A 21,171-nucleotide genomic window follows, 5' to 3' on the forward strand; every position below is an offset into this window, starting at 1 on the left:
AAAAATAAACAAAAATAAACAAATGGGACCTAATGAAACTTCAAAGCTTTTGCACAGCAAAGGAAACCATAAACAAGATGAAAAGACAACTCTCAGAATGGGAGAAAATATTTGCAAACGAAGCAATTGACAAAGGATTAATCTCCAAAATATACAAGCAGCTCATGCAGCTCAATAACAAAAAAACAAACAACCCAATACAAAAATGGGCAGAAGTCCTAAATAGACATTTCTCTAAAGAAGATATACAGATTGCCAACAAATACATGAAAAAATGCTCAACATCACTAATCATTAGAGAAATGCAAGTCAAAGCTACAATGAGGTGTCACCTCACACCGGTCAGAATGGCCATCCAAAAATCTACAAACCATAAATGCTGGAGAGGGTGTGGAGAAAAGGGGACCCTCTTGCACTGTTGGTGGGAATGTAAATTGATACAGCCACTATGGAGAACAGTATGGAGGTTCCTTAAAAAACTAAAAATAGAACTACCATAAGACCCAGTAATCCCACTACTGGGCATATGCCCCGAGAAAACTATAATTCAAAAAGAGTCATGTGCCACAATGTTCATTGCAGCTCTATTTACAATAGCCAGGACATGGAAGCAACCTACGTGTCTATCAACAGATAAATGGATAAAGAAGATGTGGCACATATATACAATGGAATATTACTCAGCCTGAAAAAGAAACAAAACTGAGTTATTTGTGGTGAGGTTGATTGACCTAGAGTCTGTCATACAGAGTGAAGTAAGTAAGAAAGAGATAAACAAATACTGTATGCTAACACACATATATGGTATCTAAAAAAAAATGGTTCTGAAGATCCTAGGGGCAGGACAGGAGTAAAGACACAGTCATAGAAAATGGACTTGAGGACACGGGGAGGGGAAGTATAAGCTGGGACGAAGTGAGAGAGTGGCATGGACATATATACACTACCAAATGTAAAATAGATAGTTAGTGGGAAGCAGCCACAGAGCACAGGGAGATCAGCTCCGTGTTTTGTGACCACCTAGAAGGGTGGGATAGGGAGGTTGGGAGGGAGACGCAGGAGGGAAGGGACATGGGAATATATGTACACGTATAGCTGATTCACTTTGTTATACAGCAGAAACTAACACAACACTGTAAATCAATTATACTCCAATAAATATGTTTAAAAAATTAATAAGAACCTACTGTATAGCACAGGGAACTCTTCTTGGTGCTCTGTGGTAACCTAAATGGGAAGGAAGTCCAAAAAAGGGAGATATATATTTAGTATGGCTGATTCACTCTGCTGTACAGCAGAAACTCACACAGCAGTGTAAAGCAACGATACTCCAATTTTTAAAAAATAATTAAATAAAAAAGAAAGTCAAAGATTTTATTAAAAATCAGGTATTGGAATTGAAGATGTAGAGAAGAAATGGATTGGAGAGGAGAAAAAGACCTTCCACTCAAGAGAACAGCAGAATATAAAACATGGAGCTAATGTCTTAGAATAGAAAATTATGGTAAGGCTAAGGGAATTATAATCAACCTGCTGGCATGTGAAATTAAAGTCCTTTGGTGATTGCTAGTTAATATAGTAGTTCAGTGCAAAGTATGGTAGTTAACTCTTCCCTATTACCAATGGTTTAAAGGTTAGCGTTAACCAACCTATGCTATGCTGCCCACTGCAGTACAACAGCAAATTTAAAGGATTTTCCCTGCAGACATATTTACTTGACCACCACAATCACTTAAAAACGTTTTTGAGTTTGAATATACCTACCAGTTTACAACACCTTCCACATCTCATTACCACCCTACAGGTGGTACTTCACACACTTTTCGGTTTTCTTGCTGACCCCTAAAGGTGTTTTAGTGTACCATCTTTAATCTAGGGGCTGGTTTTATGATCACTTGAAAAACATTTCCAACCATAAGATGCAGTATGAATAAATAATTGGATTAAAGTTGATTTCAGAAGTTGTATTCTTTGTGTTATTATGTTTGGGTCTGGGAACATTCTGTTAGTCTGGGCAGTATAATAAACAGTGTTGGTTTTAATGGATGGATTATTAGGCATTAGCTTAAATTATCCAGCCAGAGGGTTTAAATAACAAGGGCCTAGTGATTAGCACAGACACATGCCTCAGCAGTGACCTTGGCAAGGCAGTTACTGAAGTTGGCAAAGAAATTGTTTGTTGCACAGTATGATGATTGTAAGAGGGGAAACAGAGATAACAAAACAACAATAAACAGAGTTATTTCAAGGGAACTGTTTTCCTTGATAGAAACAGAACAAAAAGCCCTCTAAGATTTGAGTGAGGGAGATCTTGGAACAGAATCTCCAGAGGGGCAGGGTTTGCAATTCCAACAGTCCCTAGCGCTTTCTTCCAGAATTGTACCTTCCTGTTAATTTCTGTCACTTTGTGTCCTGTGCTGGTGACCTAGCTCAGCCCCAGGACTGTTCCTCTTTCCCTAGAAAACCTATTGGGGTGGAACTTCTCTTTGTTTCCTCCTTTAGCACACCTGAGACAGAGAGAAGTATTAAAAAATAACTCTTTTACATATTAAGGGAGATAGATAAATAAATAAATAAATAAATAAATAAATAAATAAATAAATAAATATATATATATATATATATATATATATATAGCAGCACAGACATGTTTGAAATTTTTCAGCATAGTTTCTGATCATCAAATAACTATACTGTTCAGAATGACCAGCACCAAAAATTCTACAAACAATAAATGCTGGAGAGGGTGTGGAGAAAAGGGAACCTTCTTGTACTGTTGGTGGGAATGTAAATTGGTGCAGCCACTATGGAAAACAGTATGGAGGTTCCTTAAAAAACTACAAATAGAACTACCATACGACCCAGCAATCCCACTACTGGGCATATACCCTGAGAAAACCATAATTCAAAAAGACACATGCACCCCAATGTTCATTGCAGCATTGCTTACAATAGCCAGGACATGGAAGCAAACTAAATGTCCAACAGAGGAATGGATAAAGAAATGTGGTACATATATACCATGGAATATTACTCAGCCATAAAAAGGATGAAATTGAGTCATTTGTATAACATGGATGGACCTAGAGACTGTTATACAGAGTGAAGTAAGTCACAAAGAGAAAAGCAAATATCGTATATTAACACATGTATGTAGAATCTAGAAAAATTGTATAGATGATCTTATTTGCAAAGCAGAAATAGAGACACAGACGTAGAGAACAAATATATGGTTACCAAGGGGGAAAGGGAGATAGGACAGGAGAGATTGGGATTGACACATATACACTATTGATACTATGTATAAAATAGACAACTAATGAGAACATACTGTATAGCACAGGGAACTCTACTTAATGCTCTGTGGTGACCTAAATGGGAAGGAAATCCAAAATAGAGTGGATATATGTATACGTATAGCTGATTCATTTTGTCGTACAGTAGAAACTAACACACTGTAAAGCAAGTATACTCCAATAAAAATTAATTTAAAAAAATAGCTACACTGTTGCCTCTAAGGGCTAATACAATCCTCCTGGCTCGTCTTTTTATCTACATCCTTGTCAGACACGCCAGTCTCTGCCCTAGCAGGGTGCCCTGTGAGGACCAACTGCTTTGCTGTACTAACTCCCAAGAATTTCTCTAATGACCCATCCAGCTGGAATCTAGACTATTGGAAAAGACTTTTCCTTTTAGACCATGAAGTGTGTTTTCTTTTAATCTTGGTTCCATTCCCTCTGTTTTGACATATGAGAGTCTTCTTTTCAGTAGTTTGGCAGCCCTGATAATTGATACTTCCATCTATTGATAATGGAGCCTCTTAGGTTTAGCTGTTAGCCACACCCACATTTGGAGCTTTCTAAGACACATTCATACTGTAGGAGAGGGATAGGACTTGACTCATGTCAGGCTTACTGTAACATCTAATCGTTCTGCAGAGCCAGCATTCATGGAATAATAGAAAGTTCAGCTTTTGGCCGCATTCACCAAGAGAAATATTTACCAGCATCTAGCACAGTTGCCAGTGTTGTACTGTCACAATGGTAGCCCAGCCGGTAGAACTTGGTAAGCCAATGTGATCCCGCCCACATGCCTGGCACAAAGGTCTAGATTGGTCATATGAAATAACCATCATAAACCATGATGGATGCTGCTGGCACCGGCTGGACTCTACTGCCTCTGCAGAGTCAGCTGGTGACTCTCAACCATTGATGTGCTAATGATGTGTGTGTGTGTGCATGTGTGTGCCCCTTTGTGTGCATGCAGGAAAGAACTGACATAAATAGTTACACTGAAAATTTATAAACAACATTCGCTAGTGTCCTTGCATGCCACGTGTCCCATTATAAATAATTTGGCCAATATACTACATAAAAGGTGTTTCTGATCAGATGGGTTGGGTTTTTTTTTTAGTAAATATTATATGACTTTTACATTCAAATAAATATTGTATACACTAAAAAATTTTCCAACGTTGTTGCTTTTACTTAAAATATTTTGGAGATTTCTTTATAGAAATTGCCTCCAGAGAGCCTTTAGCAAAGTTGTTTTTTTTTTTTTTTTTTTTTGCCTATTCTCAGTAGTGGCAATTCTTTAAATGATTTATGGGTGGGTTTGATTTTGGGAAACAGTTAAAAGTGGTTTGGTGTGAGCTCTGGTAAATAAAGTGGCTGATAATGGCGGGTATTATAATTTTGCCAAAGGAGATAAAATTGGATGTCATAACAAATAATGAGACTTTTTAAAAATGCAACTCTAGCCATCTTGGATCTTTCTCTTCTCATATCCATAGCTGAAGAAGGAATGGTTGTGTGAACATAAGTGTGATATCGGTAAGTACCTGAAACACCTCTGACAATTTGTTTTCCATCCAGAAGGTTTTAACTTTAAACTCTCGCGCAAAGATGTGAGCAGAACCTCTTCTCTCTCCAAGATGCTTCACGGTAGCCACTCCCATGAGACATTTTGTGAAAGGAGTGACAATGCCCTTTTGGTTCACTTTTGTATCTCCCACACCTAATACTCTGCATGGCACACAGTGGTGTGTTCAGTAAATATTTGTTGGGTTAACAACATGTAAACACATTGACTCCTCTCTGCAGTAAACATTGACCCCGCCACTGGCGAAAGCAGTGTTTGCAAGGTAACTTTTAGAAAATTATAAATTGTGAAAGACATTTAAGTTATACTATTAAATATATATTATTTTTGCATATATTAATATATTTTAAAAGATAATAAAAGTTGTTTCATAATGGTCACCTAAGATTATTTAGAGTTTGTTGTGGTCCCAGTAGATAATATAGGACAGGTATTCATAGAAATGATGATGATTTTCAAGGATACTTCTGTTCCTGAACCGAGCAAGCAGAATGATCCTGCTAAAAGTCAATCAGAACTGGTCATTCTTGCCTCACAGCTTCTAGGGGCTCCACATGATCTAAGATGGGCTCACACCAAGGGACCTCGGACCGGCTCTTCGCATTGCCCAGAATCTTCTTCCTGGGACTTCCCTGGTGGTCCAGTGGCTAAGACTCCCTGATCCCAATGCAGGGGGCCCAGGTTTGATCCCTGGTCAAGGAACTGGATCCCACATGTGTGCCACAACTAAGAGTTTGCATGCCACAACTAAGAGTTTGCGTGCCACAACTAAAGACCCTGAATACCACAACTAAAGATCCCGCCTGCCGCAACTAAGACCTGGCGCAGCCAAATAAATAAATTTTTTAAAAGAATAGTGTTGAAATTTAAGGAGTTATTTTTTTTTAAAAAAGAAGAATCTTCTTCCTACACATATCTGCTTAGCAAAATTGTTTAGTGTTTCCGAGTCTTAGCTACAAACCACAGGATTCTAGAAGATATGTTCCTAATTGTCTCATTGAACTTATGAGTCTTTTCAGGAAAAATTAGGTTCAGTTTTGAAGGAATATAATTTGAAACAAAACTAGGGTAAAAAACCCACAACACCTTGGAAATGATATAGTAGGCAGATGTTTCTGCTAGTAGCCCTCATAGATAGATTTGAAAGCCTGTGTTCACTTTGCAGGATTTCACACCTTTTCAGTGAAAGGAAAGTAGATGCAGCAACATGACGATTTTCTAATCTACAAAATATCCATTGATTACTGAAAATCTTGGTTTTTAAGTATACTGTATTATGAAGTGACAGATTAACGGTCCTTCAAAATCATTGTCACTTCTCTACCTGTGTTATCAGTTAAAAATGGATTCTATTTCCTATTCCTACAGCCGCATTTTCTTAATAAAGAATCTTCTAAGAGCAATGCTTCAATGTTATTTTAAGGCAGGTATATAAAAGAAAATAAAAGAACATCATCATTTTAGTAGGTACAGCTGAAAAGTGGGAAATACAGAGATGTTTGCCAAAGGACAAATATTTAGTGGAAAGAAAATTTCTTATTTTCTGATTGTGCTGGGGATATTAGGAAAATGGAAGAAATTTGCAAAAGGTCTTGTGGAGAATATATCTTGATGACTTCTTAAATAAATCTAAACTTTAAAATGAAAATACTGACATATATCCTGAAATATACATTTTACTTTACAAAGGTATATGATCTTAATTAAGTGGAACATTATAGTTTTGCTTCATTTCTCCATATACTCCTTTGTTATAACTCTATTTCCAATCAAGTTATGAGAACAGTTTCTATTATAATGATCAAAATCTGACTGTGATTTTTTATTGTTGTCCATGTGTCTAACTTGGATTATCTGTGGGAAACCTGTACCCAAGCAGCCATGTGTCACTTTATAATTTTACAAGGGAAGATTTAACACTGGGAATTGGAAGAGGAGCTGTTTCAATATACTCTAATTTAATTTTGACCAGAAAGATCATTTTCAGCGGCTTTGGTTTGAGAATTAAACTGTAGTTTTTATTTTAGGTAGGCCAGTGATTTGTTGCTGGTGTTTTACCAGGAGGGAGATTTGTAGAGGCTTAGTGAGGTCATAGGAGTTTTATTTTTGACTTCATTGCATAGACTACATAGCACTGAGAGAAAAAGGTGGGCTTGACACTGAACTTTGCAGGAGAATGGTCATTTATTAGCTTTTGTCAGAAGTGAAAATTTGTCATAACAACAGTATTGTCACAAATCAAATAGGACTCTCACAGGAATGCCTTCTTTGTTCTTTGCTTCAGAATATTACTCTTCTATTTTTAAGCTCATAGTAAAAAGATGATTTCAGAGTCCCAATATTCCAATACCTGACTGTATAGTCCTTCCTGAGGCAGATAAAATGTTAAGATCAGATTTGTATCAGCTTCCATGTTACTGGTTTTCTTCTCACTTTCTTCTTTGATTTTGGAAGAACAGCTACCGAGGTTGGTTTGAGACCTTTTATGACTTTTCTCACTCACAGATTCAACTATTTTAGTGTTGACCTTTGTCCTTCTCTCAGGGATAGAGCTGCTACTAGCGACAGAGGAAGAAATTGAACATCAGGGAGCAAGAACAGGAAACTAGAGAGAAGCAATATCAGTGAATTTTAAGGCAAAAAAGAATGGAAATGCCCTCCGGGTATTTTCACACAGAATCAAGTTAGAAAAGCAGATAAAAATGTTTTATTGTTTCAGTTTTCTTGTCTGAAAGCATAAAAAGTACTGAAGAGATGGAAGGTCATAAAATCTTACTTGGAAAGGAGTTCCGATAATCTTGTTAGGCTGAGTTTAGATCGTTGCAAAATGTCTTTTTCTTTTTACTTCTTCTACTTGTAAATACATTTCTAAGTTCTTTTCTGAGCATCTGTGTTTCACCTGAAAGCCCACACCAAATAACTGAACAGATGGCCAATTCTTTTATTGCTAAAACATTTGTCCTTCTCCCATACCTCCCCAAATATGGATACCCAAATTAAGGTCTATTCACCTAAAAGAACTATGCTTATAAAGCGATCATCATTAGTCTTATGACCATGATTTGTTTGTATCATGACATTTATCACTATCTGGTATAGTCTTGTTTGTTTATTGTGTCCTCCCATTAGACGGTAACTTTTATAAGATGGAGTGTTCATCTTATAAACCTATATTCCTGTCACCCAGAGCAGGGTCGGGCACATAGTAGGTGTTAAATGTTGAATAAATAGACAAATGAGTCAGCCTAGGCAGATATGTTCCACAGTGAAATAGTACCCCAACCTGACTTTGCACATTTCTAACCACCATTTGGAGATCCACACCTGTCTGTCCATCTGCCGGTTTGACTTTTACACTTGAATGTCTAACAAGAATCCCACAATTAACATGTCCTAATTTCTCAAACCAAACCCATTCTTTGCCAAATCCATGTCTTGTCATCTCAAGTAAATTGTTACTTGATTCTTTACTTTCCTTCACTCTTTGTTGGCTGTGCATTGGCAAGTTCAGGCAGTTCCTTCTCCAAAAAAATTCTCAAATCAATCTACTTTTCTTCACCTTTCCATTTTCCACTTGGACAACCCCCCACTGTCTCTCGTGTGGAATCTGCCACAGCCTCTCAGTGGTTTCTCTGTTTCCTTTCTTGCCCTTCATCATCCCTTCTCCACACAGCAGCACAAGTGCTATTTAAAAATCATAACCCAGGGACTTCCCTGGCGGTCCAGTGGTTAAGACTTCTCCTTCCAATGCAGGGGGTGCGGGTTCCATCCCTGGTCGGGGAGCTAAGATCCCATATGCCTCGCAGCCAAAAAACCAAAACATAAAACAGAAGCAATATTGTAACAAATTCAATGAAGACTTTAAGAATGGTCTACATCAAAAAAAAAAATCTTTAAAAACAAATAAATAAAAATCATAACCCACTTCAGAAGGCCTTCCCTCTACCATTAGAATAAAACCCAAAACCTTTATAATGGTTTTAAGGGCTTCCATGTTTTGATTTCTCCCTCCTCTTGCACCTGATCTTTATTTTTTTTTTAATTAATTAATTTATTTATTTTTGGCTGTGTTGGGTCTTCGTTTCTGTGCGAGGGCTTTCTCTAGTTGTGGCAAGCGGGGGCCACTCTTCATCGCGATGCGCGGGCCTCTCACTGTCGCGGCCTCTCTTGTTGCGGAGCACAGGCTCCAGACGCACAGGCTCAGCAGTTGTGGCTCACGGACCTAGTTGCTCCGCGGCATGTGGGATCTTCCCAGACCTGGGCTCAAACCCACGTCCCCTGCATTGGCAGACAGATTCTCAACCACTGTGCCACCAGGGAAGCCCTACACCTGATCTTGATCTGCTTTTCTCACTAAGCTCCAGCCATAATGACACTCTTCCTGTTCATCAACCAGGCAACGGATGCACCCGAGCCCAGGGCCTGTTCAGCTTGACATACCCTCTATCTAGAATATTTTGCTCCCAGACTTGTCATTGCTAGTTCGTCTGGTCATTCGGCTATCAGCTCCAATCCACAAAAATGGCCCTCAGTCATGCGCCATCACATTCCCTAATTTACTTTCTTTATAAACCTTAAATGATATAAAAGGATTACATGAAATTTTTTCTGAAACAAGAACTCCATGAGAGCTGAGAACATGAGCTTTGTCTTTCTTATTCCTTAGTATATCCCCAGGGCCCTAGAACACTGCCTGGTGTAGACAGCTGCTTGATAAAATACAATAAGCATGGATATTCAGATGAACGTGTAGAGACATGTATTCACAAAAGTTGAAAAGATAGCTAATGACGATAGAGAACGATACTGTATTGTGTATTTGAATGTTGCCAAGGGGGTAAATCTTAAAAATCATCATCACAAGGAAAAAATGTGTAACTATATGAGGTGACGGATGTGCCCTAAATTTATTGTGGTGATCATTTTGCAATGTATATATTAAAATATATATTAAATTATTATGGTATCTACTTTAAAATAATACATTGTTATATGCCAATTATATCTCAATAAAACTGGAAGAAATACTCTATTTTTAAGTTGGAAAATACAAATAACTAAAATATCCTTACCTCTCATCCCTTGGATGTGGAAAAGTTTCAGACTTGCTGAAACTCCCAACTGACAGACAAGAAGCAAAAGAGAGTTTTTTGAGCTCTAGGCTTATTGGGAGTAAGGCAGGAGCAGAGAAAAGCCTATGTGTTCAAGGGACTAAAAAGAAGTCCTGCGCCCCTGTGAGTGGTTTTGTTATCATTGTGAACGTGTGTGTCTCCGTATCACTGTGATTTCACGCCAGCTGTCACTTCTCTGAGACATGAGGGTGTCCACTTGAAAAGGCTGCTTTCTGTAAATCATCCTTCAGCAGCAATCAGCGCATTTTCTTTTAAAAAGTGGAAGTTTCAATTAAGTTTTAGAAAGGAAGGTTATCTCTGAGATGTAAATAATATGTTAACATTGTGTGAGTCTCCAAAGCCAAGCACATTAACTTGGAATGTGCTGACCGCGTGGAAAATTGATGCCCAGCCTGCAGTTGCCAGAGGAGGATTTTTATCTTGTCTTCGAGCAGAAGAGAAAATGCAGGGGAGTCTGGGTCAATTAATTGCCTGCCAGGGTAGGTCCCTATCTATTTCGGGCAGGGAAAACTGCAGAGGGCTGACTGATTTACTCTGAGTAGCTTCTTGCCAAGAGAGCTCAGTTTCAAAATCCTAGAAACCATATGTGTTAGTTTAATCAGAGTTTGGCCCCAAGGAGAATTAAAATGAAAGGAAATTCCACAGTTAGAAGGTGTGGAAGTGGAAAGCCGACTAAATCAAGCCCTTAGAGAGGCAGCGTGGGTTGGTGAGATTACATTCTTAGGATGTATAATCAGGCCAAGGTTTTAATTTCCAGATTCTTTCACTTAAGAGCTTCTATGTCTGAATTCCAGCGGAATGAAGGCCTGTCTCAGGCTTCTCTCTCCTCCATTATAAGGACTCATCTTTGTAGTTCTTACCTACAGCTGAAAAAGGGGAGAGCCCCATGTTTGCAAGATGTCTGCACAGAGGTTTCTAGCAAAGACCTGGACGAGGAGCCTAGCTCTAAAATAGGCTTCTTTCTCCTTCTTTTCCACTATTCATTTTCTATTCTGTTGGGTTGGCTTCTTCCTAAAAAAGCAGAATAATGCAGAGAAGATCATCTCATGGACGGTCATAGGAGGCACTGTTTGCAGTTATTCTGTGGGGACCTTTGGGGGTAACATCTGCTAAAATAACCTGGTTACAAGGTATGAATTGTTCATCAAAAATTAGCATTGACACGTAGCTGTGCACAGGGCAGCGGTCCAATCAGATGGAAGGGGGCAGAGCCTGGCTGCACTCCCAATAGTGATGGAGAGATTGAAATTGAGTTTAGAAGTTCTGAGAGATAAATTGGTCTCTAGTCTTAGAAAACCTAGCACTAACATATGGTAGTTCTATTTTTAATTTTTTGAGGAACCGCCGTGCTGTTTTCCATCCTAGCCATACCAATTCACATTCTCACCAACAGTGTACAAGGGTTCTCTTTTCTCCCCATTCTTGCCAACACTTGTTATCTTTTGTCTTTTTTGATAAAAGCTGCTTGAGCAGGTGTGAGGTGATATCTCACTGAGGTTTCGATTTGCATTTTTCTGACAATTAGTGAGGTTGAACACCCTTTCATGTACCTGTTGGTCACGTGTGTGTCTTCTTATGAGAAATGTCCATGCAAATCCTTTGCCCATTGTTAAATCAGATGATCGTTATTAATATTATTATGATTTTGCTATTGAGTTCCTTATATATTTTGGATATTAACTCCTTATCAGATCTATGGTTTACAAATATTTTCTCCCATTCCATGGGTTGCTTTTTCATTCTGTTGATTGTGTCCTTAGATGAGCAGAAGTGCTTTAGTTTGACGCAATCCCATTTGTCTATTTTTGCTTTTGTTGCCCACACTTTGGGTATCATATCCAAAAAAGTTATTGCCAAGACCAAAGTCAAGAAGTATATTAATGCATATATGTGGAATCTAGAAAAATGGTATAAATGATCTTATTTGCAAAGCAGAAATAGAGACCAGACAGACGTAAAGATAAAACGTATGGATACCAAGGGGGAAGGGGGGTGTGAGATGAATTGGGAGATTGGGATTGACATATATACACTGTTGATACTATGTATAGAATAGATAACTAATGAGAACCTACTGTATAGCACAGGGAGCTCTACTCAATGCCCTGTGGTGACCTAAATGGAAAGGAAATCAAAAAAAGAGGGGATATATGTATACGTATGACTGATTCACTTTTCTGTTCAGCAGAAACTAACACAGCATTGTAAAGCAACTATACTCCAATAAAAATTAATTTAAAAATAAATAAATAAATTTAAATTTAAGGTTTTTTCCCTATTTCCTTCTAGAGTTTTATGCTTTGGGGTCTTACATTTAAGTCTATAATCTATTTTGAGTTGACTTTTACATATGGTGTGAGGTGAAGGTCTGATTTCATTCTTCTGCCTTTGGCTATCCAGTTTTCCCAGCGCCACTTATTAAAGAGACTATCCTTTCCCTATTGCTGTTCTTGACACACTTGTCAAAGATCATTTGTCCATAAGTACCAGTGTTCTATTTGTCTGTTTTTATGCCAGTGCCATATTATCTTGATACCCCTTCTGAGTATATATTCAAAGGAAATTAAATCAGGATCTCAAAAAGATATCTGCCCTCTGTTCATTACAACATTATTCACAATAGCCAACATATGGAAACAGTCTAAATGTCTGTCAACAGATGGATGGATAAAGAAAATGTAATATATGTAGTGGCATATTATTCAGCCTTAAAAAGGAAGGAAATCCTGCCATTGTGACAACGTGGATGACCCTGGAGGACATTAGACTAAGAGAAATTACCCAGACACAGAAAGACAAATACTACATGATCTCACTTATATGTGGAATCTAAAATAGTCTTACACAGGAAACACAAAGTAGGATGGTGGTTGCCAGAGGGTGAGGGTTGGGAGAAAGAAGGAGATGTTGGTTGAAGGGCACAAAGTTTTAGTTACGCAAGATGAGTAAATCCTGGAGAGCTGATAGACAGCATGGTGACGATAGTTAACAATACTGTATTATATACTTAAAATTTGCTAAGAGAGTAGGTTTTAAGTATTTTCACCAAAAAAAAAAAGTGGTAACTACATGATATGATGGATGTGTTAAATAGCTTGGCCGTGGTGATCATTTCACAATAGATACACATATCAAAATGTCAAGTTGCACACCTTAAATATATACAATTTTTATTTGTCAGTTATACCTCAATACAGCTGAAAAAAATTAGAAAAAAAAAAGAAACCCAGCACTAACAACCTCAATGTGGGAGGAAGACATGATAAAAAAAATAAAACAGCACAGATGAAAAACAGCAGCCTGCTAATAAACAACTAGTAGATGATCTAGAAATGATTTTTGTCCTTCACGACATATATATTGGCTGCTTCTACCCTTCTCGGGAATTCTATTCCAGTGCTCATTTCCTTCACCACCCCTTCCCCATCCTCCTACAAATATAGGAATTGCTCTTCAAGTTACAGATGGTTTTCCGTGTCCAATTTGCTAGGTACTGGGGATGGAGATGAATAAAATAGTCTGTATCTCAAGGCATTTACATAATCTAGGTTGGCAAATATACGTGTAAACAAATTCAGCAGTATTTTAAGTATAATAATATAAGAATGTTCAAGAGGTCAAGCTAGCATTGATGAAAAAAAACTCTTAAACTCATGTGGGGTATGTGAGGTGTTAAGGATTAGATGTTTCAGTGCATGTAGAATGAAGACCGTTAGCTAACTGATTGCTATATTATTTTTGGCATGATTTTCTTTCTTTATCAGAGGGTAGAAAGTCTACTGTAGCCTAGCTCTGTTCTATTAATTTCTTAGACATAGGCCTGTTAGACAAAATTTGAAATCAGTGATAATGTTGTAATTATGTAACTCCACTATATTAATTAGAACACAAGCTTTTAAATGAGAATGTCAGTGACATAAAAGAGGCTCTTTTTGACACAACAAACATGATAGTCCGTTGGTTTTTTGCATGGTTTGTCAGCTTTAATTCTTGTTGGTACTTAAGTCTTCTCTTTTGATCTAGAATAAGAATGTATTTTAGAAAAGAAATGCACCAATGCATGATAAAACTCATTTTATAAATGGACTTAAACCAGGACTTGGCTTAGCTTAGTTTGTTCATGCTAAACTCTTTTGAACTTTAACTTCTCTGCAGTACTTTGGCTGCATAAGCAGGGATTTATTTGAGACTGGTGCAATGAACTAAAATGGTTATTAGATTACCTTAAATCAAAACTATGTGTTAACATGCTGAAATTTGAAAAATTTGAAGTGAGTTCTTCCTTTTCCTTTTATTCAGGAATGACTTCAGTTTAAGTTATGTTATTCAAAGGGTACTGGAGCTTTCATAAATTATTCATCTGCAAAGATCTAGCTATTTCAAGCCACATCCCCTGAAACAGAATGGGTTGAGTAAAATGGTTTCATTTTGCCAAAGCATTCATAAATATCTCTTTGCCTTACTTCTGCAACTAATTTGGATGTCTGTTAGCTTACGGGACACATTTCCTGCTATTAGCTTATCTCATCTAATAGTTCCCTTTCCAGAACAATTTGGGCATGAACGTTCTCTCATCCTGATGATCATACTAACTTCAAAACTGAGAGAAAAATTAACTGCATCTCTGGTGATTTCAGCAACTCTTGAATCTTCCTGTGCAAGCTAGCCTTTTCCTTAACATTTGGGATCTTAAGTCTTTCAGAGAGGCAATACCTGTTTTCTTTTTCTGTGTCTTTCTACTTATACAGATTTCTATAGTAACATGCTTATTCCCTGAGATACTCTTGCCTGTGCATTTTTGTTACAGGTAGTTTGACTACACATTCATTAGGAGTATTTATAAGCATGATATTTTCTGGGTGGATTCACCTTAGACTGGACCAACTCTCTCCATTGTCAGACACAGATGCTCAACTGGTAATCAATCATCTATAATTATGCTTTGGTAATACCCCACACGCTCAATTAGTGTGACAGTGAGGGCTGGAGAAGAGGGGATCATTTAAAGCCATGCTGACGGGAAGAGTTCCTTCCTTCATTCAGTCCAAAGTCAAAGGAATTCCGTTTCACAGTGACATGACATGTCTTACACAATGGATTAAATATCACGTCAGGTGCAGGAAAGTATGAGTGTTAGCTGTTCAAGTATTTTATACTAATATTGTGTTGATTACACAGGGGCTTAATGTTCAAGTAAAGATTTGTAAATTAGGGGTAGATATTTAACAACTGCTTAGGAATTCTATTAAAAGCTTGGATCTCAGAACTTAAAACATTAACAGTAAAAAATAAACATTTAGTGAAAGAAAGTGTGTAAATTATGTAATTGCATACTTATTTTTTCTTAATTCTTGGCTTAAACTCTAACATGGAATGAATCCTTTTGGTTAACTTCAGCTGTATGCAGAGTATATACAAGTTATATTTACCCTCTATGTCTAGGATTTTATTTTATTGAAAGTAAGTTAAAGCCACACACATATCCACTCCCATCTCTGCTTCTAGGGATGGGAACAAATAAGAATGATAAGAATTATCTTTTTGAAAACAAGGAAAATCATATTTGAGGCACATTTAAAATTGTATTTTGGTTTGCATTTGATTAAATAATAGATGAGGTTCAGTCAAATATTTGTAATTATTAAATATAATAAAATTAATAAATATAATTAAGATGTTTTCATTTAATTATGTCCATGTCTAACTAAAAATGAAACCTTAAATACCTTTTTCAAGTAGAATGTTCCTCAAAGGATAGTACCATGACTAATTAATACTTGTAAAATATTACCTAATGTTTAAATTTATAGTTGAAAAGAATCCTTGTATATTTCATCTACTCCTAAAGGTACTATTATCATTCACCTTTTATAAGATAAAAGCTCAATGAGGTTATATGAACTGCCCAAGTTTACCCACCTAGCAAATACAAACGCCTGGGCTTATACCAAGATCTTCCAGTTTCAAGTTCCCTGCTCTAAATACTCAACACCCTGCTGAGCATCTAGAAACACCCAGCACCTAATGAAGTCTCTTGCCCCTTGATAATTTTTTGTAATTAAAGTAGGGGAATACTATGCAGTCACTGACTATATTTTCCATTTGTTAAAATCTTAAATTATATAGTAAGGAATTTTAAAATATATATAGCAAAAGGAAGTGTTTGGGATTAGCAGATGTAAACTACGATATACAGGATGGATAAACAACAAGGTCCTACTGTATAGCATAGGGAACTATACTCAGTATCCTGGGATAAACCACAATGGAAAAGAATGTTAAAAAAAGAATGTCTATATGTGTAGAACTGAGTCACTTTGCTGTACAGCAGAGATTGGCATAACATTGTAAATCTACCACACTTCAATAAAAATAAAAATTGAAAAATAAAAAAGATATTGTATTCTTTAATCCCAATCTTTTTTTTTTTTTTTTTTTTTTTTGCGGTACGCGGGCCTCTCACTGTTGTGGCCTCTCCCGTTGCGGAGTACAGGCTCTGGACGCACAGGCCCAGCGGCCATGGCTCACGGGCCCAGCCGCTCCGCGGCATGTGTGTGGGATCTTCCCGGACCGGGGCACGAACCTGTGTCCCCTGCATCTGCAGGCGGACTCTCAACCACTGCGTCACCAGGGAAGCCCTAATCCCAATCTTTATCTCCCCCCACTGTGGCCAGTCAAAGCTATCATGCCACCATAAGAAATCCTGAGAATTATGAAACATAAATGAATCCCTCCCTTCTTCCTATCTCTCTGTTTTACTTCTCCCACTAAACATCTGCCCTGTCCTCACTCAGTCATTAATCCCTTGGCTCCCCCAGGTCTCTCAGACCCATAACCCCAGCCTAGCTCCTGGTCCTTTTCTACCCTGGGCCTCACAGCCAGCTGTCTTCATAGTGTGTAGTTCATTCACTGTCGTACTAGTTGTTCTTAATCTCTTGACCTTGAGTAGTTATAATATTGCTGATTCCCATGGTTCACTTTTTCTGATCCAACTTCTGGAGAACAAGCAGTGTTGCAAAAAGTAACAGAGTGGTGACAGTTTATTCACCTTGAGTTCATCATAGCTAATCTTTTTTTTTTTCAGTCTATTGATATATATTCTTTTTTTAAAAAAACATCTTTATTGGAGTATAACTGCTTTACAATGGTGTGTTAGTTTCTGCTTTACAACAAAGTGAATCAGTTATACATATACATATGTTCCCATATCTCTTCCCTCTTGCGTCTCCCTCCCTCCCACCCTCCCTATCCCACCCCTCTAGGTGGTCACAAAGCACCGAGCTGATCTCCCTGTGCTATGCGGCTGCTTCCCACTAGCTCCCTATTTTACATTTGGTAGTGTATATATGTCCCTGCCACTCTCTCACTTTGTCACAGCTTAACTTGACTTGCCTCAGTCCTTTTGTTTGGCTTATTTGACAAACAACAGTCATTTTGCTGAGCACTTTCCTAATGCCAGCTATTGTGCTGTGAGTTTAAGACAAAAGGAGAAAGACAGCCTCCTTGTTCTGGAAGAATTCATAGTCACATGTACCTACCTAAAAATCCTTTGGAAACTCTTCCACCTTCAAGCCTATTCCTTACTTCTATTACATATCTTAGTCTCCCATGTACCAAAAAAAGAAAAAAAAAAAAAAGACTGACAACACTAACCTAAGTATCTTCAAAACCCTTCTCCTCCATCCTGAATGTCTGTGTTAGTCAGAGATCTCCAGAGAAACAGAGCCAATAGGATATATGCAGAGAGAGAGAAAGAGACTTATTTTAAGGAATTTGGTTACAAAATTGTAGACCTGGCAAGTCCAAATTTTGCCAGGCAGGCTGATAGGCTGGAGACCCAGGGAAGAACTGATGTTGCAGGTCAAGTCCAAAAGCAGTCTGGAGGCAGAATTCTTTCTTTCTCATGGAAACTAAGTCTTTGCTCTTAAGCCCTGCAACTGATTAGATGAGGCCCATCCATGTTATGGAGGGTAATCTGCTTTACTCAGGGTCAGTTGACTTAAATGTGATCACAGCTAAAAGAATACTTTCACAGCAAAATCTACATTGGTGCTTGGCCATATGGGCACATAAAAGTAACCATCACAGTCTCTATGTTCATAATTCTTTCTGACCTCATTTTAGGCTCTCAAGAGGTGTTCTGCTTCTTTGCTTTTGCTAATCTCTCCACACGAGCTCTCCATCTCCCCCATCTATCTCTGCCAATAATTTTTAATAATAATTCATTCTCTTTTTTTATCATCAATCTCTCCATTCTCACTGGCTTCTTCCTCTAGGTAAACATGCTCAAGTCTGTTCTACCTTTAAATAAACTTTCCTCATTCTAATCCACTCTCTGGCTGCTAACATTTGGTCACCTTAACTTCATTATCAAATTTCTGGCAAAATTACTCAATCTGCACTTGTTGCTTTTACTGTAGTTACCACCCATTCACTCCTCCTTACTTTGCTCTCTGGCTTCAGTTCCCATGAATTTTGAACTTGCTACCTCTTTCTATTGGGCTGCTCTTACCCCATTCTTAAGAAAATGCTATTCCATAGAATAATCTTTCAACCCCACCTGTCTCCAATTCTCATTTACCACAAAGTCAATCGATGGCAAAGCCTGCCGTCAAGGGATTTTGAATGGAAGGGGAAGGAGAGGAAAAGGATAAATGACCCAGAACTTGAAACCAAAGTTTAATAATGCTGCACTAAATAACACCATTTGCACTAGATATACTTGCTTTCAGGAAGAGAAACAATCTTGCAGTCACTGAGTTAATATTTCAAACAGATTACAGAATATAAATTTTATAGAATTACTTACAAATTGCAGCTCTGGTCTGAAGGGCTGGGTGCCAGGCCTCTGCACGCGGGACCCTGTGAGCCAGTGAAACTAGACTAAGCACAAAGGAAAAGAAAAAGATTCAACTTTATTTTATTCCCCAGGTTCTACTTTTATTCCCTGGGAATTGTTAATGGGCTTTGCCAGTGGTGACAAAAGTAACCCTGAGGAGGGGAATCTGTTCGGTTTACCCTGGATTCTCAGACTCTGGCACATACAAAGAGCTCAATCAATGTCTATTGAGCGAGTGACTGAATTGGGTGTTTTTCATATGCTTCTTCCAAATAAGAATCTGGTTTTCCCATGATGGGAAAACCATCTGAAAACCAGCTGAAAAAAAATCTCCTACAGATTTGCCTCCTTTGGCTTCATTTCTGACTGTGAACTGCTTGTTACACTTGAGCGAGGAATTTAACCACCTCAGCTGGTGTTTGAAGTTTTAGCTCTTCTCCTTTGTAGTAGGTTGAATGGTGACCACCACCCCCCAAAACAAAGTTATGTTCATGTCCGAATACCCGGACCCTGTCAATGTCACCTTATTTGAAAAAGGGTCTCTCTTTTTTGGCTGGCTGGCATGCGGGCTCTTAGTTCCTGGACCAGGGATTGAACCTGCGCCCCCTACAGTGGAAGTGTGGACTCTTAACCACTGGACCGCCAGGGAAGTCCCAAAAAAGGGTCTTTGCAGATGTAATGAAGAATCTTGAGATGAGATCATCTTAAATTAACCCAACCGGGTGGGTCCTAAATCCAATGACTAATATCCTTATAGAGGCAGAGGGAGATCTGAGGAAGAGGAGAGGCTATATGAAGACAGAGGCAGAGATTGGAGTGGTGCAGCCACAAGCCAAGGAATGCCTGAGCCGCCAGAACCTGGAAGAGGTGAGGAGGGGTCCTCTCCTGGAGCCTCTGAAGAGAGTGGCTCTGCTATCACCTAGATTCAGACTCTGTTCTCCAGAACTGAGAGAGAATACATTTCTGTCGTTTCAAATTACCCCAATAATATGTTAGTGTAAGTATGTCCCAAATAGTGCGTGGGATATACCTATACTAAAAAAAATTATTTATTGTTTATTGGAAATTCTAATTTAACTGAGCATGCTGCACCTTCATTTGCTAAATCTGGCAATCTGGCAATCTTACTCTAATTCCAAGAATATTTGAAAGTGACGAATTGGCTGGGAAAGATATATAGCTTCTGCCAAGTTAAGAACTGGCATCAATTTTTTTTTAAGTCAACTAAGTAACTAAAAGAAAATGAAAATGGTGTCATGGGAGTTTTAAATATGTTCCAAAATCCTGAAATTTTTCCCAGAAAAGTAACTCAACAAAATGCTTGGAAATATAAAAGATTTTTCATGTTTTAAATCTGATCTAAAACTATCTTAGAAGTGGCTAATTTGTTTCTTGTGACTATAAAAAACAAGAATAAAGTTCCTTCTGATCCTGAGTTAATTTTTAAAAATCTGTGGTGAATTACATTCGAATTGAGGACTGCTTCTTATTTCTACTACCGATGGTTTATTAGATTCAGCTTGAAAATAGCTAAATTAAAACATAGGAATTAAAAAAAATTAGACTGAAAACAGCTTTCAATAAAGCACATTAAAGACGTCTTCCCCAAGGGCCTGCAGGTGTTTCTAGCAATGAGCCGGAAATCTCTACCAGCCCATTTTTCCCTCACATGCCTCAGGAGCAACCAATACCACCCAAGAGGCAAAACTCTGATTTCCTCTGCTTAAATTTTGTGTTCTTAACATTTATAATGACATTCTTTTTTTCCCCTTGTGAGTTTTTAAGCACAAATATCATGCAGGCTATTAAATAAGAAATTAGAGGCGGAGAGAAGATGGCGGAAGAGTAAGACACGGAGATCACCTTCCTCCCCACAAATACATCAGAAATACATCTACATGTGGAACAGCTCCTACAGAACACCCACTGAACGCTGGCAGAAGACCTCAGAACTCCCAAAAGGCAAGAAACTCCCCACGTACCTGGATAGGGAAAAGCAAAACAGGAAAAACAGAGACAAAAGAATAGGGACGGGACCTGCACCGGTGGGAGGGAGCTGTGAAGGAGGAAAGGTGTCCACACACGAGGAGCCCCTTCGCGTGCGGAGACTGTGGGTGGCGGAGGGGGAAGCTGCGGAGCCGCGGAGGAGAGCGCAGCCACAGGGTGCGTAGGGCAGAGCGGAGAGATTCCCGCAGAGGATCGGTGCCGACCGGCACTCACCAGAACGACAGGCTTGTCTGCTCACCCGCCGGGGCGGGCGGGGGCTGGGAGCTGAGGCTCGGGCTTCGGAGGTCAGATCCCAGGGAGAGGACTGGGGTT

The sequence above is a fragment of the Physeter macrocephalus genome, chromosome 4, assembly GCF_002837175.3.
Source record: "Physeter macrocephalus isolate SW-GA chromosome 4, ASM283717v5, whole genome shotgun sequence".
In the NCBI taxonomy this organism is placed as follows: domain Eukaryota; kingdom Metazoa; phylum Chordata; class Mammalia; order Artiodactyla; family Physeteridae; genus Physeter; species Physeter macrocephalus.